Below are 13,219 nucleotides of genomic sequence, written 5' to 3' on the forward strand. Positions count from 1 at the left end.
ATGCTTTTGTGTGAGCAACTCGCCTGTCTGGTACACACTGCTGTGGGTGGGACTTTCTCCTGTTCTAAGAGAGTTTGAAGTTTTGATTATAAGCTCCTAAGACTGCAAGATCTTTGGGACAGGGACTATGTGGCACCAACTACTTTTAGTATCACTGGGTGCTAATGACAGAATAAAGAAACAATGTTAGGAATGATTTTTGATGATTCACTACCTGTAAGAGAAATGAAAGAGCAAAAGGTGGCTTTGGGAAGTGCCACTGCTGATTTATACATTGATTATTTGGAGTGTGAAGTGAGTAAGAAACATCTGTCAGGGAAGCAGTTTGATCTGCTGGCTTCAGAACTGGGGTAAAAATTCCTATACACTTATCTGTATCAAGAAGTGTGCATACAGATCAATAGAATTTTTCAAATCCATAATATTTCATTTTATCATGTCACAAATATTTTACAGGTTATATTTCTTTCAGGAGCTTGATGAAAATCAGACAACTGTGTAGTTAAAGGGGAAGGACTAGTACAATGGTTCTATTTGTAATTTGCCACACTAGTCACTGAAAATTTTGTTCTGGCTTGGGATTTGGGATATTTTGTCAATTTAACTACATAAACTTGGCCCCCCTTACTATAACTGGCTGATTTTTTTATTTGACATCACTGAAAATGTGGATTATATATATCAGCACGGGTTTTAAATGCTGAAGGTTAGGCAGTTAAACTTGAAAGTCAAGGAGCACTCACTGAATTGTACTTGATGGCATCAAAAACAAGCAGAGGTCTGAGGCTAAACTTGTGTACAATAAATGAGAATACAAAACTGAGGGCTGTTTATTGCTCTAAAGAAATCTGCTTTTATCCATTTAAAGAGAGTATTATGAAGGTCTGTAGCTTTAACTCTATGTATAGTTACAGGAAGAAAAAGTCAGTCAAGGACTGTTATGAACAGTCAATGAAGAGTAGCAAACAGATCTGTAATAAATGATTGTTTGAAATAACACCTGAAATTTGAGAAGAGCTGGAAGGTATATCTATCAAGATGAAAATAACTGGTCATTTGTAGGAAGTTTCAAAGACTCAGGAACAGATCCTGTGTGCAGCTGGCTGAGTTCTGTGTTACAAGTAATTACCATGGCTCACTTAGTTCTGCTCTTCCTTGCTAAATCCTCCTATGTGAAGTGACAGCAGAATAATTTCAATTAGGGAAAAACCCTTGTAATTAACTGTGACTATATAATAATTAGGAGACAAGATTTATGTATTCCCTCAATCCTGGATTAATCATCACTCCATTGTGGCAAAGATCTAAATGTGTAGCTTGGTACTGCAGTGTATGTGCACCCCAAAGCCAGAAGGTGTGGCTGCAGCAGTGGCAGCTGTACCTGAGCTGGCTGAAGGCAATATCCAGGAAGATGCTATAACATGGACTAGATGTATAATCTGTTTAGTACTTTGTGCTAAATCTTTGTCATGGTAACACAGGCAGCAAATACATGAGTTTGAACAAAACCAGCACAGCTGTGTAGGGGGTATTTACCTGGGCACTCACCTCAGTTCAAGTACATTTATAGCAGATTTACACAAGCACATGACATCTCAGTGCATGTTTCCTGATGATTCAGCCAGGACTAACTGAATGCCTGTGCTCTTCAGGTCTATTCTAGTAAAAACTAAGAAACAGAACAAATAAAAAACCCCAACACACACACCAACCTGCATTCTGTTCTTCTGTTGCATACCTTTGGGTTATTAAAAAGGTTTATAATAGATAGCTGAGTTTCCCTTTTGGAATGAGGTCTCTCAGCAGATCTTTTCTTCAATTAGTAATTTCTGCTTGCTAAGGCCTTTTGAGACTTGAATTCTTACTCTGTGAGCAAAGACCTCTCTAGGCAGGATGGTTCAGCCAGCCCTGGGCCCCAGTGCTCATCCGAGGGGGATGGTGGTTGCAAAATTATGTACAGGACTGGTGAGGCCAGGGACTGACCTGGGTGCAGTGGGTAGGTCAGAGGAAGCCAGTGCTCATTCAGATTAGTTCCTCTGTCAGGCCAGACACAGAAGCTGAGTTAGGGAGAACCTGGTAAGAGCAACAGGAAGCCCTTTGATAGATATTAACTATAGAAAAATGGGTGGCAGTGGCCTGAGCTTGGCCTGTGCTAAGCTATTTTGGGTTCTTACTGCTCCTTGAGAAACCACCAGTAACTCAAAAGCAAACAGCTTGTGGCTATGGAAATAACTTTGAATGAGGTCACTGCAGACTTCTAACAGTAGGTGCATTCTGAAGAGAAAAGTTGCCCTTCCTTCCACTCATGAGAGAACTAGAAAATGTTGCTTAAGAAGACAGGACAAAAGCAGATGTAATGTAACAATCAGGATATATATTTATTTATTAATACTTCCAGTTTGAATGTTCCAACATTGTAGGATCCTGGTCGGAAGTTGCAGGTGCTCCTGTTGATTTCTTTGTTTGTTTGGAAAAGACAGTTCCTTTTACAACATTCCCTCTAAAAACAAATACTTCCCTCTTTGTGGAGCATAGGAGTAGTAGAGATGTCCTGTTTACCTCAGGAAGAGGTTTGAGATTTGCTGTAGGAATGAGGTTTGTGAGCTAAGAAAAGGCAGACAATGCTGGATTTGTCCACATTATATTTAGAACTGTATTTTATTGCTGGATTTTTGCTAGCAAGTTACATTCATGACCTCACTCATAAAGCACAGAGAAGTGAGATTTCTGGTGCTTGGCATTGGATAATCTGAGAAGGTCTCTGCTTAAACACAGCAGCAGAACTCCAAGATAAAGGGATTGCCACAAGCGTCCCAAGCTTGTTTTGCTGTGTTCTGCAGGGAGAAGGCAAACCCATGCAAATATGTGTGTGCTCAAAGTCTCCTGCTCTATCCCTGCAGGTTCTGGGGTGTTGGCTATTTTTTGTACTCAAAATCAGATCCTTAAATATCAACAGGCTGCTGCCAGCAGATCTGTAGGTACCCAAATCACCATAACAAATACCTTAATGCTGTTTCTAAATATTCTGACAACTGAAAGCTTGAAAGGAATGGGGTCAGATATGAAGTAGGGTAGATGTAGCTAACCTTCAGCTGGTCCCTGAATTACTGCTCTAAATACACTTCATTCCCAGAAGCTACAGACAGTATTCACATATCCCTTGTGACTTTCTAAACTTGTCTCATCTCCTGCTTGGAGGGGAGGAAGAGTAGGAAGGAAATCAAAAGGAGCATAAGCAGCTGCTTGCCTTGTGATTATTGTAATAGTTATGAAACAAACTTAGCTAACCTGCTTAGAACCAGACATTAACAAGAGTTTTTACAGAAAAGGATCCTTTAGGGATTTAAATATACTAAAAGCAACACAACAAAACAAACCTGAACAAATGGAAAGAAAAAATTTTTTCACTTGTTCCTCAAAATGTTTGTTCTTTGTGTGACACCATTTTCACAGCTGTATAATGTTTGAGAAATAGCTTTTCCTCCAGGGTTTGATTGGTTTGTTTGGGGTTTTTTTTTAAGAACTGCAAAATGTTTGTGCAGACTGATAAAAACTCTTCCCAGAAGGGGGAATGGTTAATCCCACAGTGGTTTTACAACACCCTTGTCTCTCAGAAGGGCTGTAGGAGGGGTGGGAGGGGGGCACTGTAACATCCCTAAAGTGCACAGGAGTTCTTCTTGCCCTGCTCCCAAGGCAGGCCCTATATCCAGTTCCCTGCCAACCCTGCCATGGGACAGAAGGAAAAGCCTCTCCTTTCAAATGTGCTCTCATAGGGGGTTTTGCTGTTTTTTAAGTGAAGCTTGCAGATGTTTTTTACCAGACAGAAGGGGCTGCAGGTTGGGACTGGCTCTGGAGAAAATGCACAAAGCAGATTAGTGTTTTGAGTCAGGAATGGGTTGGAGCAAAGAAAAGTTAGGAGATTTTTTTTTTTTTTTAATGCTCTTAGTCACCAAAACTGGATTTTGGCAGATGCATTTTAAGTGCAGTTAAATTGTGTCTGATTGGTGAGATGATAATTCAGTGAGCTCTAAGCTAAAGAGCATTTCAGTGAGCAGGGTGTGGTAATAGGATGGCTTTTTCTGTGTTGGGGGAAGAACAAGTAAGGGATCATCTCCTCAGGGGAATCCTCATGGGCTCTGCATACAGCATGCTCCAAGGACTCTTCAGCATATTGAAGGGCCAAGGAGCAAAGGTCCAGAGAGGCAGCCAGTAGTTGCCTCTGAAATAATCCTTTCTTTGGGAGACCATGATCATGCTGCCAGATCCTGGGGATTGTTCAGCATCTCTAAGCTTTCAGACATATTTTTTCCTTCATAAAATTTGGGGGCTGGGAGTAAGAGAGACTGATGTATTGTAACAAAGACAGTAGATGTTTAATGACACTTCTGAACGTGGGATTTGTACCAACTACGTCCCTCTGAAATGTCAGAAATGAACGTGGGAGGAAAGACCGATTCAGACTTTCAGAGCAGCATTATGTCTTCAATGGAGATTTGTAGCTTCATCTACAGCCAAAAAGGAGAAGTGATGGGCACCCCAGCATAAGGCAAATTCTGTACTTTGCACAACCCAGGCCAGTGCACTCTTCCTCAGTTTCCTTTTACCTACAGCTCTTGAATCGCTTCTTCACATCCTCAGAGATGTTTTCTTTCATCCACACAAAATTTGTGGCTGGGTGCTTAAGGCATAACTCCATCTTTTGTCTGGGATTGCCAAACATCTGGCAGTCAGCTCAGCAGGCAAATGACAAGTACTTACAGGCAGTCACTGCATGTATAGCAAGTCATTTGTTAGACTAACTGTATATTCGCTGATCAACAACACAGCAGAGTACAGCACATCTGGGAAACACAGAAGTTACAGTGTGAGTGAGAAAAATGGGAGCATTAATTCTGTCCCTCTGTAGAACTGTTACTGACAGAACTTACCCCTAATTCAGAGAGAGGATTTTATGCAGTCAGTTCTCAGCGGTAAGTAATGCCTTTGTCTCTTACACAGAGCACCAGCCTCTGCTCTGCCCATAACTGGAGCTTCCAGCTTCACAGGAATAAAAATCACAAAACCAGCAGTCAGTTTATATTACACATATCACTTCAGGCGCTTCTGCTTTATGGTGCTTTTGTCTCCACCGACTTTCAGCTGGAATGGTATGTCCTTCGCTGTTTTGCAACTAGAGATAACTATGCTTTTGTCACATTCTTCCATTTCGCTCATGTGCTGGTTCCCACATGCGCTGCAAACGGGAGCTGGGCTGTGCCTCATCCTCCCGATGCTGTGTGTGTAGGGGGACAAACTGGGTTTGCTGTCAGGTTTGCTGTCAGGTTTGCTGTCAGGTTCTGCTCCCTGTGCCCCTGCCCGCTGCAGCTCACCCGCACCTCTCGGCTGGGGAGAGCCGAGCACAAAGGCTTGAGAGCCTAACTGCAAAGTCACATTGCTACAAACGCGGAGACGAGACAAACGCTGCCATTTCTTCCAAAATACGCAGCTTTATGCCCAGCTCTCATCCGCGGCGCCGCGGACTCCTCTGGCGCAGCGCTGTGCACTCGGGCCGGCCGGCAGCCGCCGCTGGTTGTGGCGGCAGCGTGCGGAGCAGTGTCGGTGCCCGTGCCTCGCTTGGTGCCGGCGGCAGGAGCCGGGGGCAGGAGCCCCAGGCGGGAGCCGGGGGCAGGAGCCCCAGGCGGGAGCCGGCAGCGGGAGCCCCGGCGGGAACCGGCAGCGGGAGCCGGCAGCGGGATCCCCGGCGGGATCCCCGGCGGGAGCCGGGAGCAGGAGCCCCAGGCGGGAGCCGGCAGCGGGATCCCCGGCGGGATCCCCGGCGGGAGCCGGGAGCAGGAGCCCCAGGCGGGAGCCGGCAGCGGGATCCCCGGCGGGATCCCCAGCGGGAGGCGGCAGCGGGAGCCCCCGGCCGCCGCCGGCCCCGGCGCGGGGATCCCGGGCACGGCCCGGGGCGCGGAGCGGCCGCTGGCCACGCCCCCTCCCTGCGCCAGCCAATGGGGTCTCGCCGCCGGCCGCGTGCCGGGAGGGGGCAGCCGGATCCTGCGGGGCGGGGCCGCCTTGGGGGCGTGGCCTCGGCGGAGCGGGCGGCTGCTATTGGAGGAGCGCGGCGGGGGCGGGGCGGCCGGCGGGGAGCGGGCGGGGCGGGCGCTCCGCGGCTCGGTGCGGGCAGCGCTCGGCGGCGGGAGCGGAGCGGGGCGGCCGCCCGGCAGGTGAGGGGCGGCGGGCACCGGGGCCGCGGGCAGGGGAGAGTGGGCGGCTGCTGCCGCCGCGCCCGGCCTGGAGCGGGGAAGCGCTGCCGGGGGTCAGCGGCCGGCGGCAGGTGCCGCCCGGGGACCGCGCTTTGTCTCCGCGTGGGGGGATGGGCGCGGCCCCTCCGGAGCGGCGGCGCCTCCCGGGCGGGGCGAGGGGGCTCCGGTGGGCTGGGAAACTCCCCGCTCCTGGCCGCCCCCCGCGGCGGGCTCTGCGGGGAGGAGGGCGGGGGTCCCGCGGCTCCGCGCCCGGAGGGGCAGCAGGAGCGGGCGGCGGGGCTGGCGAGCCCCTCCGGCGGCGGTGGCAGTGCCGGGATGCGGGGAGCAGCGGGACCGGGCGAGCCCCCCGCGGCCGGGGACGGCTCGGCGGGAGGCGGCACCGCGCCGGGCAGCCCGTGCGGCCGCGCTGGAAGAGCTGCCCGGCCCCGGCCCCGCTCCTCGGTGCGCACTGCTGGGTAATTCCTGCCGGTCGGAGAGCTCGTTTTCCACCTTGAGCGCATTCCTTTCGAAAGAGTTTGCAGCAAGTGTTTGGGCCCCTCTGAGCAGGTGTGTTTTGTGTTCCAGGAGTTGCAATTTGAGATCTTTATTTTTTTAAATCTAAACTTTCTGTGACTGCTGTTTTATCTCAGGGAGCAGTCTGGAACAGGAGTAGTCCTGGGAGAGTATGTGGAGTGCTGCTCTAGTTACAAAGAGGAAGGGGCTTACAACCCTGCGTGTTGTAAAACAGCGGGGTCAGTATTTTACTTAAACAAGTGCTCTATTCTGTGCAAGGCTGAATGTGATGTGCTCATTTGTGACCTCACTTTTTGAACAGGGATCACAGAAGTGCTCTGCCTTGTGTATGAAATGCAGAAATCGATGACTTATGTTAATGATGTGTCTGTGTGACATCGGGGAGCTAAGCCAGTGATGGAAGCATTCCCCCTGATTCAAGGGGAAGCTGATGCACTGAGATGTTTTGCATTGTAATGGGGAAATTGGTGTTTCCCCTTACTACAAATGGGGCATGGAATTTCACAGGTTTTAATAAGGTCACTTTGAGAGGCCAGCAATGCCTAGCAGAATCGCAGGAGAAGAGAGCAAACAAGTTATGGATTGAGAAGAATCTGGCAGAGAAGGTGACTTGTAGGTAGTTTGGTGCGGAGCAGACTATTTCTATGCACATCCACACCTGTGTACAGCTGAGCCAGAATCTGTAAGCCAGGGACTTGCCCTGAACTGAGATTTGGCCAGAAAGCATTTACTATAGCGCAGTCATATATGGAATTTTCTCTTTAAATTTCTTCCTAACACGTGAAAAGAGTTAGGTTAGTAATACGATTAACAATATTTAATAAGATTAAAATCACCAGCATAACCCTTGAGAAAGGTGGGTGCAGACTGTCAGCAGTTGACACTTTTAATCTCTGCTTTCTCTCATGTGAATGCTGTAAAGAGTTCAGGCTCCAAGACTCTGCTTGCTTTTCAGAACAGAAAAATTCTGCCCTCGCCTGCTGACAGCTCAGGTATTGCCTTACCTTTCATGTCCACCAACAGCATCATATTCCCAGCGGGGCCACGGGATGTTCCCATATAAGGGCAGAGGGAATAGCTGACAGAGGGCTGTAATGAGTGTGCAGAGCTGTTCCCTTCAGTGCCAGTCTTTGTGTGAAGCTGGGTTGTTGCTGGAGTGTTCCTGCTGCTGGCACGCTTGGGTTTTCCTGGCGATGCCAGCGGAGCCTGTAGGGACTAAACGAGTCTGAAAAGTATCTGTTGCTGCCGAAGGTGGCCCCGTGAGCCTGCAGAGAGGCTGCCTGCCAGATTAAGCAGTGCCAGTTGTTTGTTGGGTGTGCTCTGCAGGAAAAAGCACCCACCCAGGTTGCCTGTGTGGGGTGTGTGCTATCCAGCGCTGTCCAATAGAAGACAAAAGTAATTGCACTTTCTGTCTTCCACTCTTGCTGTTTGATTTCTGGAGAGTTTCTTTAGCCAAAGATGGGTATAGGGAAGCATGATGTCTTTTTCAGTGTACGTTTCAGTGTCTGCTAGAGAGGGAGAACAACAGACGAGGACAAGTTCAGAAGAAGATGAAGCAGCCACTCCCCAGAAATACTTGACATTTTTTTCTGGTAAAAGCTTTACTGCTGAATTGGGTAGTTTGACATTATTTCTCTTCTCTCATCTTTTTCTCTGTCTCTGTCCTTCCTGCTGCCTATCAAAGCAAACTCACAAGGACATCAGTTTCTTCTCCTCACTGACAGCTTCTCCATCTGTTCTGTTTTTGTTTGTAGCTGTTGGTTTTTTTCCTCCTGAAACTTCAAATTGTTTGTTGTAGCCAAGTTGTGAGCTGAACCCTCCCAAACTTGCATAAGGGCATCTTGGAGGAAGATGATAGGACTTTGATTCATCCCAGCTTGGAGGCTGTGCAGGGTGGTAGCAGGCAGAGGAGGCATGAGCCTGCCTGCTTCCTTGTAAGAATTAGCCCTCTAGATACAAGCTAGTTTCAGGAAGCAGGGCTTGGACTGGTGCCCTTTTTGCTCACCTGGATCTTCAGTGAAACGTCTTTGTGCTCTGCGTGCTGGGATCTGGTGTGTTCTACTGACTCTCCTTTGCATTCCCTATAATCTGTTAAAGCCCTGGATTTGATTTGCATTTATTTGTTGTTCTTGTGAGTATCTGATTGCAGGATTACTGTATCTGAAAGGATTCATCTTCTGCTGTTCATGAAAACCACAGGAGGGCTGCTTTTGCCTTTATGGGAATGTGCCAGCTGGTCTTTCATTGTGCTGGTATCATTTTCCCTGTCCTGTTACTGGAGGCGTCTTTGACCTGATGGTTGTGATGATGTCTTTAGAGAAGATTCATATTGATCATTATTTGAGCTTTGTCTGGTTTCATCTCAGTGCTGGAAGACAATTCCTATAAATTCTTACATGTGTTTTTCAGAAACAAGTGATTGAGGCAGTGGGAGCACGTGCACAGTCCCGTGACACAATACCACTGTTCCGGAAAGCAGAGTAGATGCTTAATTTAATTGGGAAACAGTAAACTCACGTGTTGCACTGTCTTTACTCCAGCACAGTGGCAAAAGCCAAAGGACCTTTCCTGGTGGCACACTGCATCTGGGAGACTCTCTAAAATCAGCATGGAGGGGGTTTTGCTACCTGCATTTTTCTCTGGAACCATGAAGAATCAGCCTGCGTGCTGTGGTTTGCCACAGCGATAACTGAGATGCTCCCCTGCTTAATAAGCTGGCTGGGGTTGTAGTTGGAGCTCAGACTTGCTAAGCTGCAGAGGTGCAAAAACACGAAGGAGGATGTTCCAACCTGTACCAACACGCAGCCCTGACTAATGGGAGAACCACAGTGCTTTGGTATGAGCTCTCTGCCTCTTCTCCCCAACTGCTTAAGTAATAAATGCAGAGGACTTGTTTTCACTGCTAATAATTTTTTTCTGCCAAGTAGTAACTAAGACATCTGAGCTATTCTGAGGTTCCAGGAAACAATTTAGGGTTGTTTTTTTTTTGTTAGCTAGAACTAAGTGCTGCCTCCCAATGCTTGTGAGGGAAAGAAAAAAGAAGAAACAAATGGTTTCAGTTTAGGTAAATTTTTTTGTTGTTAGTTTGTTTTGTTTTGTATTTTTGCCTTGTTTTTGTTTATTTTTGTGTTGTTTTGTTATTGAATCAATTTTAAAATAGTTTCTAATATCCTGAATTTAATTTTAGACCTTCACTTTCAAGTCCTGCCTGCCGATCGCAAGCAAGAAAAAGAGGGGTAAAGGAAGTAGAAAACAAATTTATGGTAGTATAATCTCATTTTAGATGTTGATCAAAATGTGAAATGAATCTTTGAATGAAACAGATCATAAGGGAATGTCCAGATTGCAGACTTTAATTGAATGGGAACTTTAGTGATGTGATAGCAGTATAAAAGCTGCAAGTACTGTTAGAATCACTTCTTCTGTGCCTGGAAAACGTGTGAGATTTTGCTTTGCTTTTGGCTCTGAAGTTTAACTGTGGAACAGCCTGGAAATGTTGAGTTTCCCTAGCCTCTGCTCTACACCAGCGCTGCTGCTCTCAAAATTGTTGCAACTTCATAGCTACTCCCTTTTGGAAAATGATAATTCACTTCCCTTCTTGAAGTATCCGAATGCTGTAATTTTATCTTGCTACTTGTATCTATTCCTGGTCTATCCCATGTGGGAAGTCTCTCGTCCTTGTGTCACAGGCTGTAAGGGAATTGATCTTTGCTTCTGGTGGTGGTTTAGCTGGGCTGGTTCTGTACTGGGGACTGGAATTTAGGAATTGTGTCACCACTTGCTCCAGATACCCACATAGAATCTGTGGTGAGCCCTTGGGACACACAGCTGTAAGGTATTGACTAAATGGTTTGCTTTGTATCTGCAGGTGCAGACAATTTCAAGTCATCACCATTCTCCCTCTCTTTGCACTTTTCCTTGATTCTGAAATTAAAGGCAGTGCTTCTGAGCTTCAGTGAAAAAAACATGTGTGTCAGCTTATCTCAGCATAATGTGGTATTGAGTCTCAATGATGGGGTTCATCCTGCTGCTGAAGTTACTCCAGGGAGAATCAGTCCTTGTGTCCTACCCCTCCCTGCAGCTTTGCTGTGGCAGGAGGGTAGTTGTGCCTGGAACTGTGCAGGTGGAGGAAGCTGACTGTGTTCAAGCATTTATGTTGATGAATCTTGTTTTCTGACTAAATTGCATGTCATTCTATAAATAGAGTGGGTATGTTTGACATCTTACCCTGTTATAATAATTCTCAAAATTACTACATAGAAGTAGTGTTTTCAGCTGAGGGTTCCTGCCCATGTATGTAATTTCAAAATAATTTTTGTTTCAATCTCTGCTCTTTTAGCTTTCCTGTACTGCACCATTTCACAATTTGGGTAAGTGGCTTCCCTGCTCTTTGTGTGGAGTTACATTAAGAACTGGAGTGCCACCTGTCTCCCCCCTCTGATACTGACTCCTGAAGACTGTGTGCTCTTGAAGTCTCTCTGTGCCCATGCCCTCATCCTCCTGTGTGAGACACTGAAGAATTTTGGGTTCTCTAATTTCCATAAAGAAATGCCAACCTCTGTGGACAGCTGGCCAAGCAAATGCTTGAGAAAATGCTCCTGGCATTGCCTGCTGAGTGTTCTGCTCAGCTGGAAGTCCTTCAGACAAAATATTTGAAGCAGAGGAACCATGGCTTCAGAGATGGCCCTGCCAGACTGGGCTTTGTCCGAAATAATGTCCTCACTGAAGCTGTTGTAGGGTTTTGGACAGCTTGGAGGTAGTTAATGGTCCTGGAGCAACTCCCTCTTTACTACTTTCAGCCTTGATCCCAAGATTTTTTTGCATTGAACCTTCTTAAAATGCCGGAGAGAATGATTGTGTTAGTGAATTACAAAATTATCATATGTGACAGCATTTTGGTAATACATGTGATGAGAATTTTGATCATCTGCTGTCTTCCATACACCAGAGTCATAAGCTCTTCTCACCTGTCTTCTGCTGTCTCCTAGTGTGGCCTAAAGTTGTAGGTGCTAGAGATTTAAAGTGCAGAAGCAGTTCCTGGACTTTTGAATTGCACTGACATCAACATTTTGATCTTTATTTGCTTCCTGCTTGGTTTCTTGCATACTGATTGCAGTCTACTACTGAATTATTCTACCCCAGAGAATGGTAAAGCTGATCTGCAACTGAATTAATTGCATGAAATCTGTGTGTGCCACTGTGGGAAACAGAGAAGTACTAACCAGGGGCTTGGTTTATTTGCCAGATCTTTTCAGCATTTTGATAGAAATTGATGAAATGAAGTTGCAGAAAGGTTGAAGTACCTGGGGAGACTATAGCATTTTTGAATTTATATTCTGATCCTTTGCTGAAACATAGTTTGAATTGCATTTCATGTCAACCTGGAAGTTGAGAGAGATTTAAGGCAAAGATTGCAAGGGCTTTTTGCTGTTTGTCCTGTGTGGCAGTGCAGCTTTCTCATGGCTGTGATGGAGAGGTGTGGTTCCCTTGTGTGACTGTGCCTTCTGAGGCACTGCTGTGGCTGTAACGGGTAACACTGACTCGTACTGTTTGTTTCCTCCTTTGATCTAAATTATTTCCTCTCTTTTGGGGATTTGTAACCAGAAACTGTTCTCCAGATGCGTGACAGCCAACAGAGGTGCATGTGCAATTTCAGAATGGCCCTGGGTGATTGCTACCAGCTTGTCCTCTTGGCAGCATAGGCAGGATTTGAATTGGCAGGAAGGCAGAGCAGCCCCTGCGGCACTGCCATCCCCGAGTGACTCGATGTGCTGAGCTCCTTGGCCCCAGGAACAGCCAGCTGGAGTCCCAGAGCTGGAGTGTCTGGCTGTGCTTTGTGCCCAGCACTGCTGAGATGATGCAGAGCTAAAGAAAAAGGAGTGGTGGGGTAGAGCAGCTGCCATACAAATGCTGCTCTTGCTCTCTGTACTGCCCAGAGTGCAGGTACCTGCAAGATTTCCTCCCACAGCAGCACAGATGGGCAGCAGGGATGTATTGCTGGCAGTGTGGCCATATAAGCAGCTGCACAGGACCAGATAAAAGAGCCATTTAGCCTGTTTTGCTTTCTCTGGGCTTGGGACAGTCAAGTCTCTGTCCTCACAGTGCTCAAGTCACCATGGCCCCTTCCTTCTCCACATTGAACTGGTCTGCAGGGGAGGTGAAAGCCTGTGTCAGAAGCCTCAGTAACAAGCTCAGCAGAGTGCCATAAATATAAAGGCTTCTGACAAACATGGTTTCTTGCTAATTATATTTTTTACTTCTTCTTGTATGTTGTAGTGGCAGTACTGTTGTGGATACTTGAGCTTTGTAAATGCATTTTATGGGCATAGAACACAGGCAGCCCCCTGCCATCGACGGTCTTTTAATTCTGTTTCATTGTGGGTCTGATGCCTGTCTGTACAGGGTGGTGGCATCATGAAGCTTTCCTTAGTGACCTATACTGAAAATGGCCACTGTTCACA

The 13,219-nt window shown here is 46.9% G+C and overlaps 1 protein-coding gene across 5 annotated transcripts in view; it reads left to right on the top strand.

Annotated features, from left to right (window-relative positions):
- Positions 1-6,122: 6,122 nt before the first annotated feature.
- The window catches only part of PLXNB1 (plexin B1), a 77,108-nt gene continuing 70,011 nt past the window's right edge, over positions 6,123-13,219 (top strand). For 4 of the 5 annotated variants that reach the window (XM_021531427.3, XM_021531432.3, XM_021531442.3 and 1 more), the window contains exon 1: positions 6,123-6,206. The gene's annotated coding sequence lies outside the window, so the exon portion shown is untranslated. The remainder of the gene's footprint in view (positions 6,207-13,219) is intronic. The other variant, XM_077786133.1, reaches the window with a different exon arrangement.

The sequence above is a fragment of the Lonchura striata genome, chromosome 12, assembly GCF_046129695.1.
Source record: "Lonchura striata isolate bLonStr1 chromosome 12, bLonStr1.mat, whole genome shotgun sequence".
NCBI classification, from domain to species: Eukaryota; Metazoa; Chordata; class Aves; order Passeriformes; family Estrildidae; genus Lonchura; species Lonchura striata.